Below are 20,441 nucleotides of genomic sequence, written 5' to 3'. Positions count from 1 at the left end.
GCTTTTCTCAAACAAGGAAACACTCCAATAACTAATCTAATAAATACAGTCTGTAATAAATCACTAATTATTTACAGAAGATCCCTTTAACAGCTTTAGTCCGTGCATCACTCAGAGCTGCAGGTCCCCATTCTCTGCACCCTCTGCGCTAATGCAGCGCTAATGCAGTGAACGGGGGGCTTGTTTTTATTAGCCAGTGTCCCACTGTTTGGATAATCTCTCGATTTACCAAAGCCCCTCGTTGACAGCCCTCCTCATTGGGTCCCGAGCAGCTACAGGTGTCCAAACACCGCCTAATGGAGCCAGCACGATCTTTAGGTTGGAGAGATATATGGACTTCATTTTGTCAATGTGAGATTTTTCACTGCTGGGCAGCATGTGAACCAAGCTCTGTCACAAACTTCCCATTGGGAGTTCAGGCAGCTCCCACTGCACACATCCAGAAAGACATCATTTTAAGGTAAATATGAAAACCAAAGTAATGTGCTAAATAGGACACTCGGATGCTTGGGGCAAGTTCCTCCTCATCTCCGGTTGTCTAGCAATCAGCGCATGTCAAACACAATAGGCATCAACTATGGTCTGTGAATGAGGACCATCTGACTAGATATTCCAAAGCAGAAACCATGAGCACACTGTTGACTTTGATGCCACAGGAAACACCCTGCGAAAAGCACTGATGAAAATAAGTGGAATTTACGTATACATAGGCAGGCTGGAAAATGCGGTGGAGCTTTGCAGTAGCCTCAACAAATATTCTTTCAAACACACCTGAATTTTTAACCATACGATTAAAAAAATTGTCTTCCTGTTAACGTGCAACAGTTCTCATTAATCTTTGCCACCGCGGCTCTCCCCCTGTCTAGTAAGTATGCATCAGCACCTTAAAAGGGAAGAGGGAAAAGAACACAAGTAGTCGGAAAAGCAGCCGTACTCAAAAGTGTAACTAAAGTACATCTTGATCACTGCTTCCTCTTCTGGTGTGTGCGAAGCCGAAAAGAGAGGCTGCGCAGTGAGAGTGCTGTGTATGCGACGGTGTTTGCCGTGTCAGTCCATTGGAATGGTTGATGAGTTCACACCAAGCAGGCCTGGGTGATGATGGGATAGGTCTTAATGTAGACAGCCATAAACACAGCAAGCCATCTCTAATCCTGAGAGGCTCCTTTGTGTACCTCGCGCTGCACAAACTGTTTTGATGAATCTCCCGACCCCTGACCCTCTGATGACGGATGGCGCTCTGAGGGGAAATGTAACCAGAAGGCAGCGGATCGCCCGGCCATCCTGTTTGGGAAATGAAATGGACTCTTGCTTCATCATCCCAGCTTTTTTGCCATTATATATTTAGTTTCCGTCGAGCGTGGCAGACAGCCTGTGGACAATAGCTTCAGTAAAACGCGTCCTGAGTGGTGAAAAATGAGTAAAAGCGTGAATCACGGTGTAATTGCAAAATAATTTGCGTTTTTATACATATTTATTCGTTGTTTCATTCTTCCTTGCGGTAACCGAGCAGACTGAAACGTTCACCCGCGGATAAAAACTGATGTCCAATATTGAAGCGGTTAAACATCTGTGGCCCAGACACAATCGCTTGTCATGAAATGTAAACTATATTTTCACCACATCATACAATCACTCACCCAGGATTACTCTGAGCATCAATCACATACGTTTTTTTTCCCACGTCAGCATTGTCAGAATAGACATTTTATTAATCGCTCTATGCTAACATTAGCTTAGACTAGGGCACTCACATGAATGATTAGGGTTAAAATAATACACCTGTGCATGGTAATTAAAGATTTTTCAATTTATTTAACATTAGTTTGATGATGATTTGAAAGAGTAACAATTTCATATTTTCAAACATGAGAGGGAGTTCGGGCAGAATAAACAGTTTTCACTGGCGTGAAGCTCGGAGTTTGTCCGTCCGCACACGTATAAGCGCACACACAGGTCACGTCTCCTCGCACAGAGCCTGTTTGTAAGAGCAGCGCATTTGTGAACCTGACAGTGGAAAATGTGAGCCGCTCCCTCAGCCTCCGTTTGGTCTTGGCGTTTTGATTTGTTTGACAGGGGAGAAAATTATAACAGCAGGGGGAAAGAAATATGAAAATATGACTGGTAATACTCTCAAAACACGGATAGTTTCCTTGCTGTCTTTGCAAAAATCCACGGTGGGATTTTCGGTGTGTTCCTGCCCGTAGCGCTGTTTGCACTTGTGTGTACATCAGGATGCATCGCTGCCACGATGAATCATCTTTACTGATGACATGGTATGCTAATCGTTTGTCTATATATTGCAGGTTTGTTTCCATATCTCAAGGGTTTCTTGTGGTCTCCTCAACATTTCTCTGACTGGCTTCCATGAACATTTCATTCATTTATTTATTTATCCGCCCTGCTTTATTGCTTTGATTCCTCGAGCCCGGGGTTATTTAGTTTTAATGAACGCCTTATACTTCTCCTTTGTTAGAGTTAGCAACCAAACTTTTCAGAGTAAACTGTCTCATTGGAGATGATGGTTCAGTTGAGGAGAGCAAACACAGGCGGTGCTCTGATTATTCATAAATCTGGCACATTCGCAGAGAAAACTACACCACAAAGAGGGAAAACTAAACTTTATCAGTGTCATAATGTTTTTCCATCCTGGTTTCAAACCATATCCTTTCCTTGTTTGTATTACCAAACACTGTTTCATTTTGGGGATGCACACTGTGACCGACCTCGTGACCATTTGGCCTTTTCCTCACCACGGCCACTATCCTTCACTGTAATAAACTCAGCAGCCACTTAGGCGCAGCCAAGCCTGGAACATAAATAACATTTTATAATAATAATTAACATAAAACTGCAGTTTAGTGCGCCACAATCGGTGCCGCTGATAAGACGGAACGCGGAATATTGTTTTAGGGTAAAACGAGTCGAGCTGCGTGTTTGTGTTTGAATCCAGACTAATCACTCATCAGCTCGCGTGTGCGCTGCAGCTACTGTGCACGTAACCGCTCATCTCCCCGGAGAGTGTCAATGTACAGTCAGCTTCAAAGATTCAAGAAAGGGCTGTCTAATTGGCTTCCAGCAATAACACAACAGCTACTTTCACCCGGCACGTCCAGGAGTCAACTGTCGCTGTGCTATTTGCTGAGGTGCAACTGCCGCATACAGAGTAAATCTTGTTTTGACATAGAAACGGTCTAATGATTTTTTAAAGCATTTTTTAAGCGGAAAGTTGGGGACATGAATAATGAATGAACCTTTGTCTTGTCATGGAAACCCGGTGTTCTCACTCCAACTGTATGTTTCGCGCACATACTGAGCAGACATAGTCTTTATTGGATGAGGCAGCGCTAGCTAATATATCAGACAAGCCTGTGGTGCAGCGAGTCACACAGATTAAATGACTGCGCAGTGTTTGGGTTGCGAGGGCTGAGTGTTGGCCATCGCTCCAGTGCCAGAAATGAACCTAAATCATTCAGAGGCAAAAAAAAAAAAAAAAAGACACAGAAAACACTGATGCTATTGTGCGGTGTATGCAAACTCTGTGAAGCTGTTAGTGTAGTGGGGAAAGGCTAAAGAGGAAGACAGATTAAGTAACAGGGGAGAGTGAAAAGTGAGGCAAATGAGGGGAGATTAAATGAAACAAAAGAAGTGTGAAAAAAATGCAAAAAAAAAAAAAAGGCATGGAAGGACATAAAGTATTAAAGAAGAACTGGGGAAAAAAGAAACAGGAAGAATGTGAGTGAAAGAGAGGGAGTTTTAGGAGAATCGATGCAGCGTCTCTCCGCTGGGACCAGGCTAACAGCACAGCAGACCGTGGATCTCAGGTGTCCAGTCGATGGCTGATGCATTAGGCTGCTGATACTCGCCGCTTTGGGTTCAAACACACATTTTCTTAATACAACATGAGCCCATTTCCCCCCCTCATTAATCATGTAACCTGATTAGGGCTAGAGGTCTGGCCTGTACTGAACCCTGCTCAGCTCGCCGCCTTTCATTTTGTCAGGCACACATGTGAGAATATACATGTGGATTCATGCGGAGATATTAACCCGTGGTTTTCTGTAGGCTCTGAGTTAAATGTGTGTACTCAAACTTAGGCTTATGCATACATTCTGGGTAAGATTTTTAAATACCAGACATGTTTCGACTGTCATCCGCAGTCTTCTTTAGTTGAAACATGTCAGGTATTTAAAAATCTTACCATTACCGGCTTCTGCTTTCTTTGCTACCGAAAGGTTACTTAATTGGGATCCAACAATAGATGACTGTAGTTTTTAATACTTGAACAACACATAAGTCAATTATTGCTTAAGTTAATGAAGAAGTGTGTCAATTAGTGCAATGCTGTGGCTTATCGATGAGTTTTTAATAGGCTTTGAATCTGGCTAGAGAGGCCAAGTTGGACCAGTGTATTGTTAGTTTTGGTAATTTCATCGAATTATCTAAGAATATCATTGTTATTCTATTCTATTTTACAGCAAAAGTGATCTAACCATACAAACACAAGAAGCTTCCCTCACTCATATGTGCCCCTAGCCCTTTAAGTCACTGGTGTGGCCCCACAGACATATAAATGCACAATGTGTATGGTCACAGATTTTTCAAAGTCGCAAAATTAATATGCAGCATAATAAAATGCAGGAAAAAGACTTGTTTTGTGCCTTTGCAGAACATTTTCCAAAAGAGGACTGGAGTGTTATGATTATGACTAATTCAAGCCGCTCATCATGGTAAAGAGTGTGAAAGACAGGCTGACAGACAGAGCTAAACCCAATACCACAGAACTAAATGCCATCCTGGTATTAATCAGCAGATGACAGATCCAATCATTGATTTGCTCGTGCTCGTCGTCACGCAGCTTTGCTGCTTTCCACGTTCGTACCAACACACAAAGCGCTGAGGTCGGTTTTGGAGGCCTTGAGATGTTCACTCCAGAATCACAAATAATGGTCCCATTTCTGGGTGCGAATACGTCTCCACAAATATGCACACAAACTCTTCACTGGGCTTTAGGCTCATCCCTGACGAGATGCTCCACTAAGCTGCTTTTGCTTCTGCGAGTGGAAATGTCATACGGTACGTTCGCATGAACTTGACTTGCCACGTACACACGAACACATACATTCTTGTATGGCCATAAAACTGTAAATGTAAAGATTTTAAAAAAGACAAACTCTGATCTCATTAGTTTACTTGAGTTTACTGTGTTCAGTTTGTATTGATTTGAAACTTCTTTGCCTAGATATCATTAGTTAATCTCTTTCTAGTAGTTGCACAAAACCTGTGTATTCATTTGCTATATCTTTGCAATATGTGTGTATAGCTTCCTGGTTTAATCTTCAGGGTTTGATTCAGTTTGTAAATTCTAATCCTTATACCTTATGGAGGTACGGAGTTCCTTACGTATTCATGCTCCTTTATATGTTGTAGCACTGTGTGATTACTCTAAAAAATTTTTTTTGCTTTTTATATTGTGAAAGAAGTTCAATTCCAACACACAGTATATTTGTACTAAAGATAATAACTGATGGCGAAACTTTAATTCTTCAATCCACTCCTTCACTTCACTTAACATTTAGTTTAAGTATATTTTATGAGTGGAAGTGGAAAGTAATAAATGCATACATGCATGTGTTGAATTAGCATTTAAACTCATATTTAGCAACTGAAAAAAGGTCAATGCTGAGATCTGAGGAGGTAGGGAAGTGAAATTGTTTAAAAATATTTATTAATATGTTTGTTCTCCAGCAATATCATAATAAGTTAATGGTTGATGAAAATATTGGGTAATGGATCAAAATTAAATAAGCATCTATATATTATTTCTATTATATTATGAATTGAAATTTCATAAAATGTGATTGAAGTGTTGAAATATAATGTCCCTGAGCTGGTCTTTAGTAAAATCTAAATACGTAAAATCAACCTCTGTGAGAACACAGGAAGCTTTGCCAGGAACAGAGAAACAAAAATACAGTGTTTCGATGTGTGTGTGTGGTTGCTGAGAGACCTGGAGGGCAATAGCAGACCAGGTCAGTCTGGGTTTACATGCTAGACACAGTGTCACAGATACCCCCCCTGCGTCCGTCACTCAGTACACATACACACACATACACACATACCATCAGACAAGAACATACAAACACACACTCTCTCATATGCAAACTGGCAGCGTCCTCTTGATTCTGAACATCATTACTCTCTAATGAGCGTCTGTCAGTTCATACTTGGGACTTTTCTTCTAATCATACGGCTTTAGTTTGTTACTTTTTCTCAGAAAATTCTAATCTCTTCGAGAAATATACAAATATACAACCCCCGCTCCCCTTGAAGTTAATAACCACAGAGACGTGATGTTGTTTTCAGAAGAATTAAAATGTAAATTATTTAATTTCATTGTTGTTTGTGTTGTTGTTGTTATGGAGTGATTCTTTCCTTTAGCCAAAATGTTAATTCCATCGACGAATTAGTTGCACATTCCTTCTTTTATTACAATAAAGAAGGAAAAACATCACAAAGTTAAGTTTTGTTCACAGACATTCACTGAACATTCAGGCATGTGAGATCTTTTCATTAGTTTTTTTATACACTAAACTTAAACATCCCGATCATAGGACATCAGGAGTGTTACCACACTATTACCCATATTACCCACCAACCAACAACCTAATTTCTCTATTTTTCTATTTTACTTTATCCCTCCAAACATTGCTGAAGAAGTTGAGGTTCAATTTGCATCGATAAAGTTTCTTGTTTGCCTTTAGAACTCTCTTGCAGAACTGTAGATCTGAAGAAAGAACCAAAGAATTTAGATTCTCATGGCCCTCATCCCAGTCAGTCAGGATTATTATTTTATTATCCTATCTAACAATCTGATTTTTGAACTTTGAGATGCTTAACTTATGGGTGATCTCCATCTATATTGCTGATGAAAAGTCTGTTCTCAGTTTTCTCAACTTAAGCTCTTTATTTGATATTCCACTACAAGGAGTTAATCTCTTAGCTCTCAAACCATTTACAGGTAACTTTACATCATCCACAATGCACTATCTCTATTATCTGCATAGTACTTCAAGGCTCTGTCTTATTCTTCCCTTCTATTCTGCATTTTTATGCTTATGCTTTATCACGTTAAACAGCCATGAAGGTTATTATGCTAGGTTGAAGACATAACTGTGTGCGCCTTTAAAATCAGAATCCATGAGCAGTTCCAGTATTCCCATACACTAGTATATTGATGCATATACGTTAAGCACACTCTCTGTGTCCTCTCTCTCACACACACTTGATCACACACTCACAGGGATGATATTTCAGTCCATGGTAGAGACACTGCACATCATTTGCAATTGCTGTCTGTGTGGTTTCCTGGTAGATTCATCCTTCATCTAGTACAATGACTCGGACACAAGATACCCATTCATACTAACGTGGAGTAGTCATGCTGGTGTTAATCTCTTAATCGCATGCAATTTATATGTAAAAAAAAGATACACTGAAGATATTGAGCCCCTAATTTAAAAGACAGACAGGCCGGCTTCTTAAAATTAAAGTGACTTTCCTAGAAAGCAATGTTTTGTTAGAGAGAAGCTCAAAATTCATGTGCATGAAAACCTTTAAGATTAAAAACAGAGAGGTGTTTAATATCATCGCTATAACCACATGCACACGCTCTACTTACAAGATGATTAAAGTGATTAAAACACTTCTCTGATAGTGTCCACTGGCATGAAATCAGCAGACATTTCTACATACATACCGTACTCACCCTGAGCCTTCATTTAATGAGCCCCCATGGTCTTCAGATCAATAAAGTGCTAAGTGGCCCTTTGAAAATAACACTGTAGTGTTAAGTTGGTCTGTCAAGCATACGGTCCACGAGCTGGACAGCAGCACTTTAACTTAAGAGCTGCCATCTTGTTAACATGGATTTAGTCATAACCAGGTTATGATGGGCTAAGGGTCTCAACCAGAAATTTAATCAGATCGAAATAATAATGCTCACACATACACATACACATACACACAGTCTTAATCACGGAATAGTGCCTAATGGTGAAACCATAATACAAAACGATGCCAAAAACGATGGTGACAATTCACACTCTACTACTAATATACTATTGGCCTACATCAGTACTTTCTTTGGGCACAAATGGTTAGACTCACTTGTCAGTACATTAAAGAGCACAATATAAATTTAAGAAAAAAAAAATACTGCACTCAAAAATGCACATGGTATTATTGACTAAATTGGACCTCTCTCCCACCTTTACCACAGCCAACTCCATCTTTCCAAAGAATCTCCCACCCACAGCCTAGCAACACACACACACGCACACACACACAGAACCTAACTTTGAGGGCGAGCTTGCAAATTCCTGAGGGCTATCGGGTTTCGGGTTGCCTTGGCGACCAAGCACGGAGGCAGATCCATTAATCATTGAGAGCAGTTCGCTCCAGAGTGGAGGTCAGACTGATTGCTGTGGATAGGGTATCATCCCAAAACACACACAAAACACGCACTAAGGAACTTGATTTAAATGAGAAAAGATGAGTTTTCCTCCCTTTTCGCAACTTCAGTTCTTTTCTAAAATCCATACAGCATGCAGTAAACCACACGTGTACAGTAAGTACGACCTACAAACCGAACTGAACAACAAGCAGAGCACATTAGGATGCAAACGCATTATAATATATAATCAAATCTGTTGCGTGAACACTTGATTATCTTTATTGCTCTCTCTATGGTTCTCTTTATCCAAAAGACCCAACACAGACACACACACACAAAACAATCACTCACTCCAGTGTTGTCTGGGCATCGGTGCGGCCATGGCGGTGTCATGTGACGTGGCTGCGTGGAGCCGAGTGGATTAAGAGATTGGAGCGACGCATTTATTTTTCAGGGACTAGGCTGAAACACTAGACCTGCACAGGTGTCTAGGAAAACCGAGAGAGCAGAAGCAAAAGAAAGAGAGAGAAAAGGGTGGTAGAGGAAGAAAAAGACAGACGGGAGCAGACATTTACAAAGAGAAGAGTTATATGAAAAAGCTATTAATCTCCTTGGGCTGAATATCAGAGTTTTTTTTTTTTTTCTTTTATCCACATCTGTCTTTGTGTTTTCACATTCCGACCTCTTCTGCTAATGTTGTACTCAGGTATAATAAATGCATTAGAACATCATATTTCAAAATAGGAAGCTATAAAACACTAGGTAGCATTGCTTGAAATTACCGTCATTATTATTTTAAAGGATCAACACATTCCTGATTATATTGGAGGGATATTTTTCACAAACTAGATATAACAAGTGTGTCCAACCTTTTGATTGGTAGTGTAAGTACAAATGAGGACTTGGGGCTTGGATGGTTGGAAAACCAGTCAGCCGATCCCAACAGCCCCATATGCTTGCTGAAGTTCCAGTGAGCAAGGCATTGAACTCCACAGTTCACTAAATGGGGTCGTATTTCCACGGTGTCATGTCTTCGGCATGAATCTTGAATAAATGCAGTCCTCTTTTGATTTTTTTTTAAATCTTTAAACTCAGATCACAATTTCCTTCCATTATTCTCAGACACATGATCCGGCACCCGACCTGGGATCCTCTTTCACTTGGTGGTGTTGGGTTGCTTTACTTTTTGTAGTTAATGGGGCTTCGCCCATCAGACATCAGACACCTGACATAATGGTCACTTAACCGTTTAGCAAGTGCTTCTTTTTACTGACGTCGTCGAAGAAGACTCAAAACTAAGTGCAGTGTTATGTTGGTGGTGTTCGGAAGCACGTTAAAGAAGGATCACATCACCAGCCTAAAATAGATTTCAGAGTCCTGGCAAAACAAGGCAAACAAAAAAAAAACATCAGGGCATGCTCTTTATGTTGGCCTAACTCTTCTTAGTTATTGGAATTAAATAAACCACAAATACTACCTCTGACACTCAGCTGACCTCTGATGCCAACTAGCACCAGTGGTACCAATGTAAAAACTCCATGCCACAGATGGTCAGAGATGGTCAGGACTAAGACCATTACAATATGTAGACCTCAAGCTGTTGTGTCCACACCCACAGGCACAAGCACATGCTCGCGTATCTATTTCTAATGCAGTTTGTCTGGCAAGATTTACGGCATCTTGGGAAACTTGATGTGGACAGCTACAAATCAGCATGACTGTGATATAGAGAGCAACATTTACACACATGTACACGTGCACATACCAAGTCCAAGCGCATTTGTGTCACACACAGAAACACAGGCTACAGCCATGACTCATGCGAGCACGCATACACATGCGGAAACACACACAAACCCGCACAGACACGTGCACATGCACTCATGAAATATAGGTACAGCCACTGCACCACTGGACCGGCTCCCAAAGGTGCCCACTAAATTTACTGGCTCCTCCAGCCACTTCAAACGCTCTCCATAACTTAGAGGCCAGACGATTTTATTGTTTCATGGAAGAAAGGACGGTGAAAAAAGAGAAGCAAAGGAGAGTGAAGGAGTGAAAGATAGATGTACTGAGGAAAAATAAAATCCTCCTTTGTCTCAGACAATTAAAATTCCTCCGGTTGTGAGGCACGTGCACGCACCCATCTACACACTGCATGTGTATGCATGCCCTTGTGCATGGACCTACTGTACACACTCACTACCACTGTGTTCAGTTCATCTTTCATCTCTTGCGGATAAGGATGTCAACTTTTTGTTAACAGTTGGCTGAGTGGAATCATGTTTATGTAATCTATAACGTACATAGCAGCAAATGATCTATTGGGAACTACTATTTTTAATCTTTTCTCCATCTGTACCCTCCTTTCCCACCCTCTCTTTTCTATATGTAAACCACCCTGTGAGTTCCTATCGGTGTATCCAGTTAAAGCTACTGATGTAGACATCCTACTCCTCCGGGTTATGAGGCAGTGAGCTGGTAGTAGAACTTGTTAATGTCCACTCCAATAATAACTCCATGCTTGTACACTGGACTAATGATAAGAAAAAGTGATGTGTAGTGTTCATGCCATAGGCCCCATTTAGAGACACCTTAAAGAGACATTGGTTCAGCTTTTATTGCTCCGTTTCCTCTCTGCCTTTTTGTTTGAACTTTGTAGCACCTTTGCTAAACTCCAATAAGGGATGTGAGGACACGTATTATGAACAAATAATGTGTTTTTTGATTTGTGCGCAAAAGTCTGTTTGGGGTGCTTGTTCTGCTAAACAGTCGGTGCCTGTGTGTTCTGTACTTTTTTTTCACATGTTCCTTTTCCTATAACATTATCAGTAATCAAATACTTTTGCACCTCAGCCCTTCAGGTAAACGGTAAATCCCCAGCACACACAGTGACGGGTTAGATGACGCTTTGTAAATAGCAAGCTGAGCTTCCCAGCAGGTGGTCCGCCAAATGTTATCTTTTTGACCTGTGTCCTCGTACGTACACATGCAGCACACACACGCACAAGCCAATTCAGTAAGTGAACAGAGGTGATCATGATGTGATAAGGAGGCCTCTGACAGTAGGACAAGGATTTACTGACTAAATCAGCCTCAAGGGGAACAAAGACGCAAGACGGGTGAGATAAATGTGCGGGGAAAATGTATACAGGTTTTTCTTACATTTTCTCCCACTATGTGCCAAGTGCCTCACTTTTGGGCAATTGTTTAGAGACATGAGCAACTGTCGAATAATAGAGTAGTACCATCTGCTCTTTGAGGGCCAAACTCCCAGCATACAGCTGGTGGTCTCGACTTTAGCCGCCCCACAGATTGTCTACCCGTGTTTGCATATGTAGCGATGTGTGTATCTGTGTCTGTGAGCTTAGCTCTTCGTACTGGGATATGTTCTTGTGTGCGGGCCGAAGCCCACCAAGTCAGGCTACCCAGATGGTATGAGGGATCATATTCTTGATTAAAAATGACAGAGAGAGTTCTGAATTCTTCTCTGTATGTGTGCATATGCTCTGCATCACACGTACCCTCTCCCATATGTCGGTTCTGTACCTGCTCACACACTGACTTAGGTAAAGCTTGGCTCTTATTTCCTGAACAAGTTGATAAATTCCAGATATCTGACCCGCGCTACACACGAACTCAGCTTTGCGTAGATGGAAATGTGGACTGTTCGCGGGAGGTGCATAATTATTCTATGCAATTAACCTTTAATTAAGCAGGCAGAGGCAGAGGTGAGGCAGCAACGAGCCACAGAGGAACAATACGCTGTCTGTTCATTTGCTGGAGTGTTGTGGCTCTGGAGTCTCTGCTTGATGGTTGATAGAGAAATCTGTCTCACAGCATATAAGAGTGAGAGAATTATTCATTTTCATGAGCTGCAGAGAGGCCTGAGAGCACGGCCCACTTTGGTTTACCACTAATAGGCATCGATATTCTCCAAGATACTCGTTGGCTGCTGCAAATATTAAGTGACGGGAAATCAGAGGGACTATCGACCCACTTTCTTACATGCTACATGATTTTGTTTTGTGACATTTTTAGTGTTCTAAAACAGTCTTTTTGTTATTTGCTAGCGTCATGTCTAATGGTGACGTCACGTCTTGTGCAGCTGCAAGATTTCAACTGGTTGTGCATATTTTTAGGAAATAAACATTTTTTTCTCGCTCTCAGACCCTTCTAGACCTTTAACCCATCAGTCAAGGCTTTCAGATTGTACAACTACTCCAACATTCCCACCAGAAGATTGATTCCTTTGATACCATTTTGAATGTCACGGAAAAATACCTCACTATTTTACTTCTAGTGAAATCCTTAGCATTTTCTATGGCATTACCCCAAGAAGAAATTGTGCACATTAAGACTGAGACTGATCCAAGAACATAAAAGTTTCCCAAAGTTTATTTTGTTCCAGGCAGTAATTTAGTATTTTATTAACATGAAGAGTTATAAACATTGCCACAAGCCACAGATATCAAGAGAAGAAAGCTCCTCACCATGCAATGAGGGCTCCACCCAAAGTCCTACACCCTGAGACTGTTCACTAAGCGGAAAGAGAGAGGCCGAGGACTAGTGAGCATCAAGGCTGCAGTCCAGGATGAAACATTGAAAATCCAAGAGTATATCAAGAAAATGGCTCCAAATGATGAAGTGCTAAGAGAATGTCCAATGAGAGTGCAAAGAAAGAGGAGCAGACAACCTGGTGGGGCAAGCCCCTACACGGCATGTACCATCATCAAATTGAGGAAAATCTACCAGTGACTGGGAAACACTGGGCTGACAGACAGCAGAATGATGGCAGCACAAGAACAGGCCCTAAGTACAAGAGTCATAAAGGCCTAGATCTACCAGAGCAGATCCGATGCAGACTGTGCAAAGATGTCCCTGAGACAGTCCAGCACATAGTAGCAGGGTGTAAGATGCTAGCTGGGTCAACATACATGGAACAACCAAGTGGGTGGGATGGTGTACAGTAACGTCTGTACCCCGTATGGAATAGAAGTATCCAAGTCCCAATGGGCCACACCACAGAAGGTGGTTGAGAACAAAAGGGCCATGGTTCTGTGGGACTTCAGGTTCCAGACTGACAAACAGGTCCTGGCTAACCAACCGGACATAGCGGTGGTGGATAAAGACTAGAAGAGGGTGGTGGTGATAGATGTGGCGGTACCAGCTGACGCAAATATCAGAAAGAAGGAACACGAAAAGGTCGAGAAGTACCGCGGATTGAAAGAGCAGCTGGAACGGATGTGGAACCACTGTTGTTATTATATTCTCCTCTGCCATTAGATAGATATATTTCCAGATCAGGCATAGTCAAAGAAAAAATAAAACAAGGCAAATTCAAATGCTTTGTGTGCTTTAAAAAAATGAATTTTGACTCTGAACTGACCCGATTTATCTCTTGTTGTAAATGCTCTGCCACGTGTAATCTGTTTTTGAGACAGCGCGCAAATCAAATTAAGTACGCCGCAGACACCTCACATGCTTTCACTTGGTTTCTTTATTTCTTTAAAAATCAACCGGTCTCTGATCTGAAGGCTGATCTGACCCACCGAAATGGGACTTTTTACAGCAGGTAGCATGGAGAGGAGATTTGCTCTTTTCCTGTCAGATATATCTTTGCCCCGTGCTGCCCTGCAGATCGCTGCACACACTCCTTTGACTATTTATGGCAGCAGTTAACTCCCAGTGCTCTGGTAAAGAGCTTCAGCAGCAGGTGAAGTCGGAGATATAGAGGAGAACCGTAGCCCAGACCTGACACAACATTACAACGCATAAACTTATGGAGATGAAAAATAGCGCAGGCCCGTCTCACCAGGGTTAAAGATTAGAGTGTGTGTTTTTGTGTGTGTGTGTGTTTTAGGGCCGGTAGTGTGATACCAGATTGATTCCAGACTGGTGTTTCTGTCTGTCTTTGGAAAGGGAATATGCTCTGCCCTCTTTTTGCTGCAGCGCTGTTGCACACCTTCTATATATTTACCTGATGGACGTCGCCCAAGAGACTCACAAACACATGGCAGCCTGCAACACCAGGGAAGAAGAGGGGACAAAAGAAGAGAGGAGCAGGGAAATGAGGACAAAGGAAGAATGGGAAGGAGATCTCCGCTCAGCAGAACACAATGTCATTCAGATTGTTCATCCAGTCACCTCTTTGCTGTTCTATTCTACTTTATTCTATTCTGTTCTTTCTGTGACACAGCTTAGTGTCCGTTTTCTCTTCCTCATTCCAACTGAGGGATCCATCCCTCAGGCCACAGACCGTTTCAAAACAGGCCTTATTGTAGCACGCTGTTTCTTTTGATTACAGGAAGGTCTCACTTTACTCCACCACTCCATAGCTCCGCGTATCGCGTTACCTACTGTTCCGTGAGTGTCTGTGTGTGTGCGCGCATCTGTGTGTAAATATACAGTACATGGGTATGCAGCTCTGCAAGCTTGCAAACTACATGCATACTGTGTTTGTGTTTCAGACTGAGGTCTCGTCTTGCCCAAGTCGAGCTGCTGGAGTCGTGGGTTTTCTTTCATTTCACCTTGAAATTTGGGGCAGTCCTCACCTTGCGCTGTTAAAAGCTGTATCATGTTTGAGGCGTCTTTTTGAGACAAACATCCTCTGTTACCTTCCAAGACACCCATTACACATAATCTGACCTGTGACTTTGTCTTTCTTGCTTCTTTTTTACACATCCATATTACACCCTATGCTCTAAAAAGGGCTGTGAGGAACAAAGCATGTATGCGGAGTAAGGGGAGATGAGTGTTCCTAGAAAAGCATGGAATACCTTTCATACCCGTTTACGAATGCGTATCGCAACCACATTTGGAAAGACTGACTAAAGAAGCTTAGAACAGAGTTGTGTAGCGTTTAATAAATTGGATCTGACTGGCCAATAAAACCCTGCCGTCTGCTCCGGAGGGGTCACGGGAGGGTCAAGGGCCTAGCCCCTGATCCAGACAGACAGCCTTGATTCCGTGTTTTCCGCAAAACACAAATGGGTGAAATTCATACTTCAGCAATGTCAACTTCCCTCTGCAGCGTTGTCACTTACAGCACAGAGCTTGGAGAGTACAGAGGGAGAGAGAGCGAGAAAGAGAGAGGATATATCCTGTATCATTTCCTGTTCTGCCAAGCGATGTCTTTCTGACCTTGTTCATGATATGCCTCCATGCTTCTCAGTATCCTCCTCCCTGGCGCTTTTATACGCGATTCCGTCTCTCCCTATCTACTTCCTCTCGACGCTACCTGCTTCCCTCTATCTTCATTTTGCTCTTCTTCTAATACGAAGACCTCATGGCAGTAGAGGGGGCACATTGCGGGCGGAGGCGGGTATATTTACTCCCTATTCGTTCCAGGCATCACGCCAGAAGCTGCCTTTCCCTCTACACCCATTTTTTGACCACATGTTCAAGAAGGAGTGTTTTTTGTTGCTCTTGGATTGGGCTTTCAAAAAGCCTTTCCTTCGCCCTGTCTGTCTACGCTACACGTCTGACGAAAACTCAGACCTCTTTTTTCCAACCAGAAGTGCTAGTTCTGGCATCGCAAACAGCTCTCTGCAACACCACCCACCCCAAATACACACACACACACACACACACGCACACACACACACACACACACACACACACACACACACACACACACACTAACCACATCTCACCCCCCTCCCTAAAACACCAAATATTTCATTTTTGAAGCGGGGACGAGGAGGCAAGAAATGGGGAAAGAAATAGAGTATATTTATGAAAACAAACTGGACTGATGTTTGACAAGTGCAGTTTAGATTGCGGGTATATACCAACAGGAAAGGTGAGAGGCAGGTAAATGTAAACGTTCATTACATTACCATCGACTGCTGGCCCTCTGATGTGCGTTCCCTGGTTTCTTAAAAGCTCTCCCCTGACCAAAGTCTAGCTTCTTCTAATTCCGCACAGAGCTCAGGGAATTTATTAAATTACCTAAAATGATCGCATAAGAAAAAGGGCTTTAGAATTTGCTGATGTGCACAGGATAAGCTTTCACGGCTATCTACAGAATCTCTTTAATTCACCAAAAGTGTGTGTGTTTTAAGATGTACAAGTGCCTCAGAGCAGCTTTTTTTTTTTTTTTTTTGCTGAGTCCATTAAAATCTCCCACATCCCTTTTTTGTAAACAGGAAAATTATTAGATATAGTGAACCAGTGTGCATGGATGTCAATAGTGAAGGAGTTATTGGTTGTTGGAAGCTTGTGTTTCTAATGTTTTATTTTTGAAGTAATTGCATACAATAAAATGCTGTATATATTATGGTTACACCTGATCATGTTCATATTCCATTAAACTGACAATTAAAATGCCACCACATGTTAATTTTGCTATTAAATAAGACAGAAAAATAACAAAATGTTCAGCCTTGAGAAGATGGGACTTGAGAACATTTAACATTTTTGCTGAACATTTGGCTTCTACTGAGCGACCAATCAGTTTATTGTCTCAAGCCATTTAACGAATGTGTGTGTAATAATTTCCACATTTACTTGAAGTCGTTTATTTAACGACCTAGACTGAACCATCTTTTCATTTATCTTAATAAATCCAGTGTGGAGTTTTAAGGCTTTGGAGGAGTACGGAAACACCACCCAGACAGTTAGACACACACACACACAATCACACACACAAATACAAAAGCACTATGTTAATGAGAGTGTACACTCCTTCTGTTTCCCTCTCTTTCTTGCCCCATCAGGGAATATAAACTTTAACAAGCGTTTTGCTATCGGTGACCCCGAAGAGGAAACGGGTTCACCACAGAGAAAGACTACTAATTACCCCGAAACTGTGTGTGTGTGTGTATGCGTGTGTGTAAAGCGCGTGTGGATGCCGGTGTCTGCTTGTAGGTGAATTTTGCATGTGTGTGTGTAAATAGAGAGCTCGACACTTATTGATCTACTAGAGTTTAGGGAATAGGAGAGGGTGTATCGGTTCTGTGCACGTGCGCATGTGTGTACGCTTAAGAAAAGGTTGAGGTGGTAGTACGGTTCGAGATGGAGAAAGTGGACTGGGGGTGCGGGCTAATTTATGTCAGCACTATACTGAGCTGCTAGATTTATTGATGGTAAGGCAATACGGAGAGATCTGCTTCTTCAAAAACCTTCTGTAGCTCCGCCCCTCCCGCTCTGCACACACAACTTAAAGCCCTCCACCTTCCCCCACCCACCGTCTATTATACAACATGTCTGTCTTCCACCCTGAACCGAACTGTAATTGTAGAGGCTGTGCTGACGCAGAGGACATATGGTCCCAAAAGAAACCATTAGAATTATTGGAGTGGTGGATTCTCTCTCTCGCTCTCTCTCACACACGCACACACACACACACACACACACACACACACACACACACACAGTTGCATTATCCTTACACCCTTTTTTAGCCGTCCATAAAAATAACAAAATCCTTTAAATTTGTCGTATGATTATATCAAACCGTTTTTTTGGCGGGAAGGTGAATTTAGCAGCTGATACAGAACAATAATTTATCAATGGGCGAAGTGGGAGTATTAAGACAAGGAAGGAAATGCCCCGTAAATTTCTGGGAGTGATGTCTGTTCCTCGGCATCAAAACCCCATGACTGTACTTTGTGCTGCTGCTATTTGACGTTTATGCAGTTATTTATGTGCTTTCAGATATGTTATCTTGGAGTTGAGGATTACAATTAAGATCTACTGTTATCTTGGAGACTTGGGAGTTTGTCGAGTTTGATGCTAATAGCCCAAATTTATTTCTTTAAATATTTTGATCTTTTCACATTTATTTCAAAGTATTATTTCATAGACAGTGCAAAATTTACGAGGGCGTCCATTCTTAGACACTGCTGATGTTTTCATGGACATGCATCCACGGTATCCCTGTGTGTCTCTTCTGCCGTCGACCAAGGAAAAAAAAAAACTTCAAAGTCTTGCTGCAGTATGTTCAGTATTTTTATGTGCAGGCCTGGGTTCTCTCCCAGCCAATGCTGTTTCAAAAGAAGTCAAGGCTTATAAAAGCCATGTTAGGGTTATTATGTACATCCTATCTGCTTCAGCCTACACTGACCCTCGAGTGTGTGTGTGTGTATGTGTGTGTGTGTGTGTGTGTGTGTGTGTGTGTGTGTGTGTGTGTGTGTGTGGTCATTAGCCAGAGCTACAGTGGAATCCGTTTACTCGCAATAATTTTGCTGTTCGGGTTTTGTGAGCCCGAGAGGAGGAACGAACATCCTGAGTTTATTGGCCATTAGAGATCTCTAGATGTGTGTGTGTGTGTGTGTGTGTCTGTGCGTGTGCGTGCCTGCGTGTGTCTGTGTGTTTCGGGAGAGCCAGTTTGTTTGGCTAAGTGAGGCAATTTTGTTCTTTAAGTATCTCATGTCACTTCCCCTCAAAAAGGGGGCAAGTGATACAAGCGCTCCATTCTTAGCAACACACACATGAATGTACACACACACACACACACACATGCGCTTCATGCACGCTGTTCAGACACTGGAATATTTGTTCTCAAACATTTATTTTAACCTGTACGTTTTATTTAATTAATTCCTCTTTGAACGATTTAAATCTAAAAATAAAAATTATGGACAAATTAAAACTTGTCGCTCAGGAGTTTATTACTTGTCATACAATTTTTATTTTTTTTTTGCTTTAGTTCCCTTATTCATTGCATGCCTGCCCATTTCTTTCCAAGTCAAGTCGAAATAATACTGAAATAAAGTTACGGGATTGCTCAAAATTAAAATGTATTAATTGGTATGCTCAGAGAAAACAGATGCACCTCAGAATATACATGTTCAGCACATCACTAGAGGAAGCATTCACGGTTACTCATCAAAAGCAGCCTAATTCCTTTAAGTCCAGTAAGATGTTACCTGATTGGTTCTTCGGGGTGGTCCTCTGATTAACCTGACCAGCCGGAAACCAGGCGACTTTGATCTGTGATTGGTGAGGTCAGTCTCTGGGGTCAGCCAGCGTCTGCAGGGAATCTGAGAAGGCCGGTGATGAAGTATCTGAAGAGCATCGCTCCAAAACGAGACATTACACCTAATTTCACCAAAGAGAAAAAAAGGCAAGACAGAAAGAAAACATGATTGCTGGCATGTCTCAGACTGAACTCATATTGATTCACATTGAATTCATTAGCTTGCCACAGTTCATGACTTACAAAATCAGTTTCAGTTTTCAATCAGAGTTTGTCAACAAGTTATTTTATTTAAAACAGGGTGGCCTGTGATCTGTTGTCATTCTTCATACAAACAATTAGTTGCAGTCTACTTATACTTCCACATGTCAAATAATAGTGTGATGACATAATCGTGGACCATTTCGCCAAAAGTTATAATCTGAAAACAAAAGATGAAACCATCAGGAAGTCAGTCAATTAGCTTGACAAAAATCAATTAGTAAGCAAAGAAGGACTTAATAAGTAAAATGTTCTATGTTGGATTTCTTGGTTTTTATGTGTTAAACTTTAGATTAATCGAACCATTTAAAGACGTCACCATGATCTTTAAAAATTGGGCATTTAGGTGTCTTTCTCCTCACATAATAACACAACAGGTTGATCAGTAAAGATAACCATCACTGATTATTTTTATTTTTTGACCTTCCAAAGTCTCTTTATTTCGGATCAATTTGAATCCATGTGACCCTTTTCGTCTTTTACGTCTGTCCTCTTTCCTTATTTTCCCCTCTCCTCTGACTTTTCCTTTCATCTCCTCCGTTGCTTCAGAGGAGGAAGAGCTCCGAACAGCTGTGGTGCTCCCCGTCTCTCATGAGTTATGGCGGGCCGCTATCCTCTTGGCTTTTATTGATAATATTACACCGGCTGATGTAAATACGACCCTGACTGCAGCAACCCTGCCTGCACCTTCCGTCAACCTAAAACAAACCTGGGACCGGCATCTGTGTGTGCGTGTAGGTAAATGAATTTAGCGTGCGTGCATGCGTGGAAAGTCAGGCAAAGACTCGCTGTGTATGTGTGTCA

At 41.8% G+C, this 20,441-nt stretch overlaps 1 long non-coding RNA gene across 1 annotated transcript in view; it reads right to left on the bottom strand.

Annotated features, from left to right (window-relative positions):
• Window positions 1-20,441, bottom strand: part of LOC125019350 — a 39,890-nt gene that overhangs the window by 8,742 nt on the left and 10,707 nt on the right. Inside the window, exon 2 of the long non-coding RNA XR_007114058.1 lies at window positions 19,327-19,498. This is a non-coding gene — a long non-coding RNA (uncharacterized LOC125019350). The remainder of the gene's footprint in view (window positions 1-19,326; window positions 19,499-20,441) is intronic.

The sequence above is a fragment of the Mugil cephalus genome, chromosome 13 (genome assembly GCF_022458985.1).
Source record: "Mugil cephalus isolate CIBA_MC_2020 chromosome 13, CIBA_Mcephalus_1.1, whole genome shotgun sequence".
Classification (NCBI taxonomy): Eukaryota; Metazoa; Chordata; class Actinopteri; order Mugiliformes; family Mugilidae; genus Mugil; species Mugil cephalus.
Note: the sequence above shows the minus strand (reverse complement) of the source record. Positions and strands in the feature narration are given on the sequence as shown.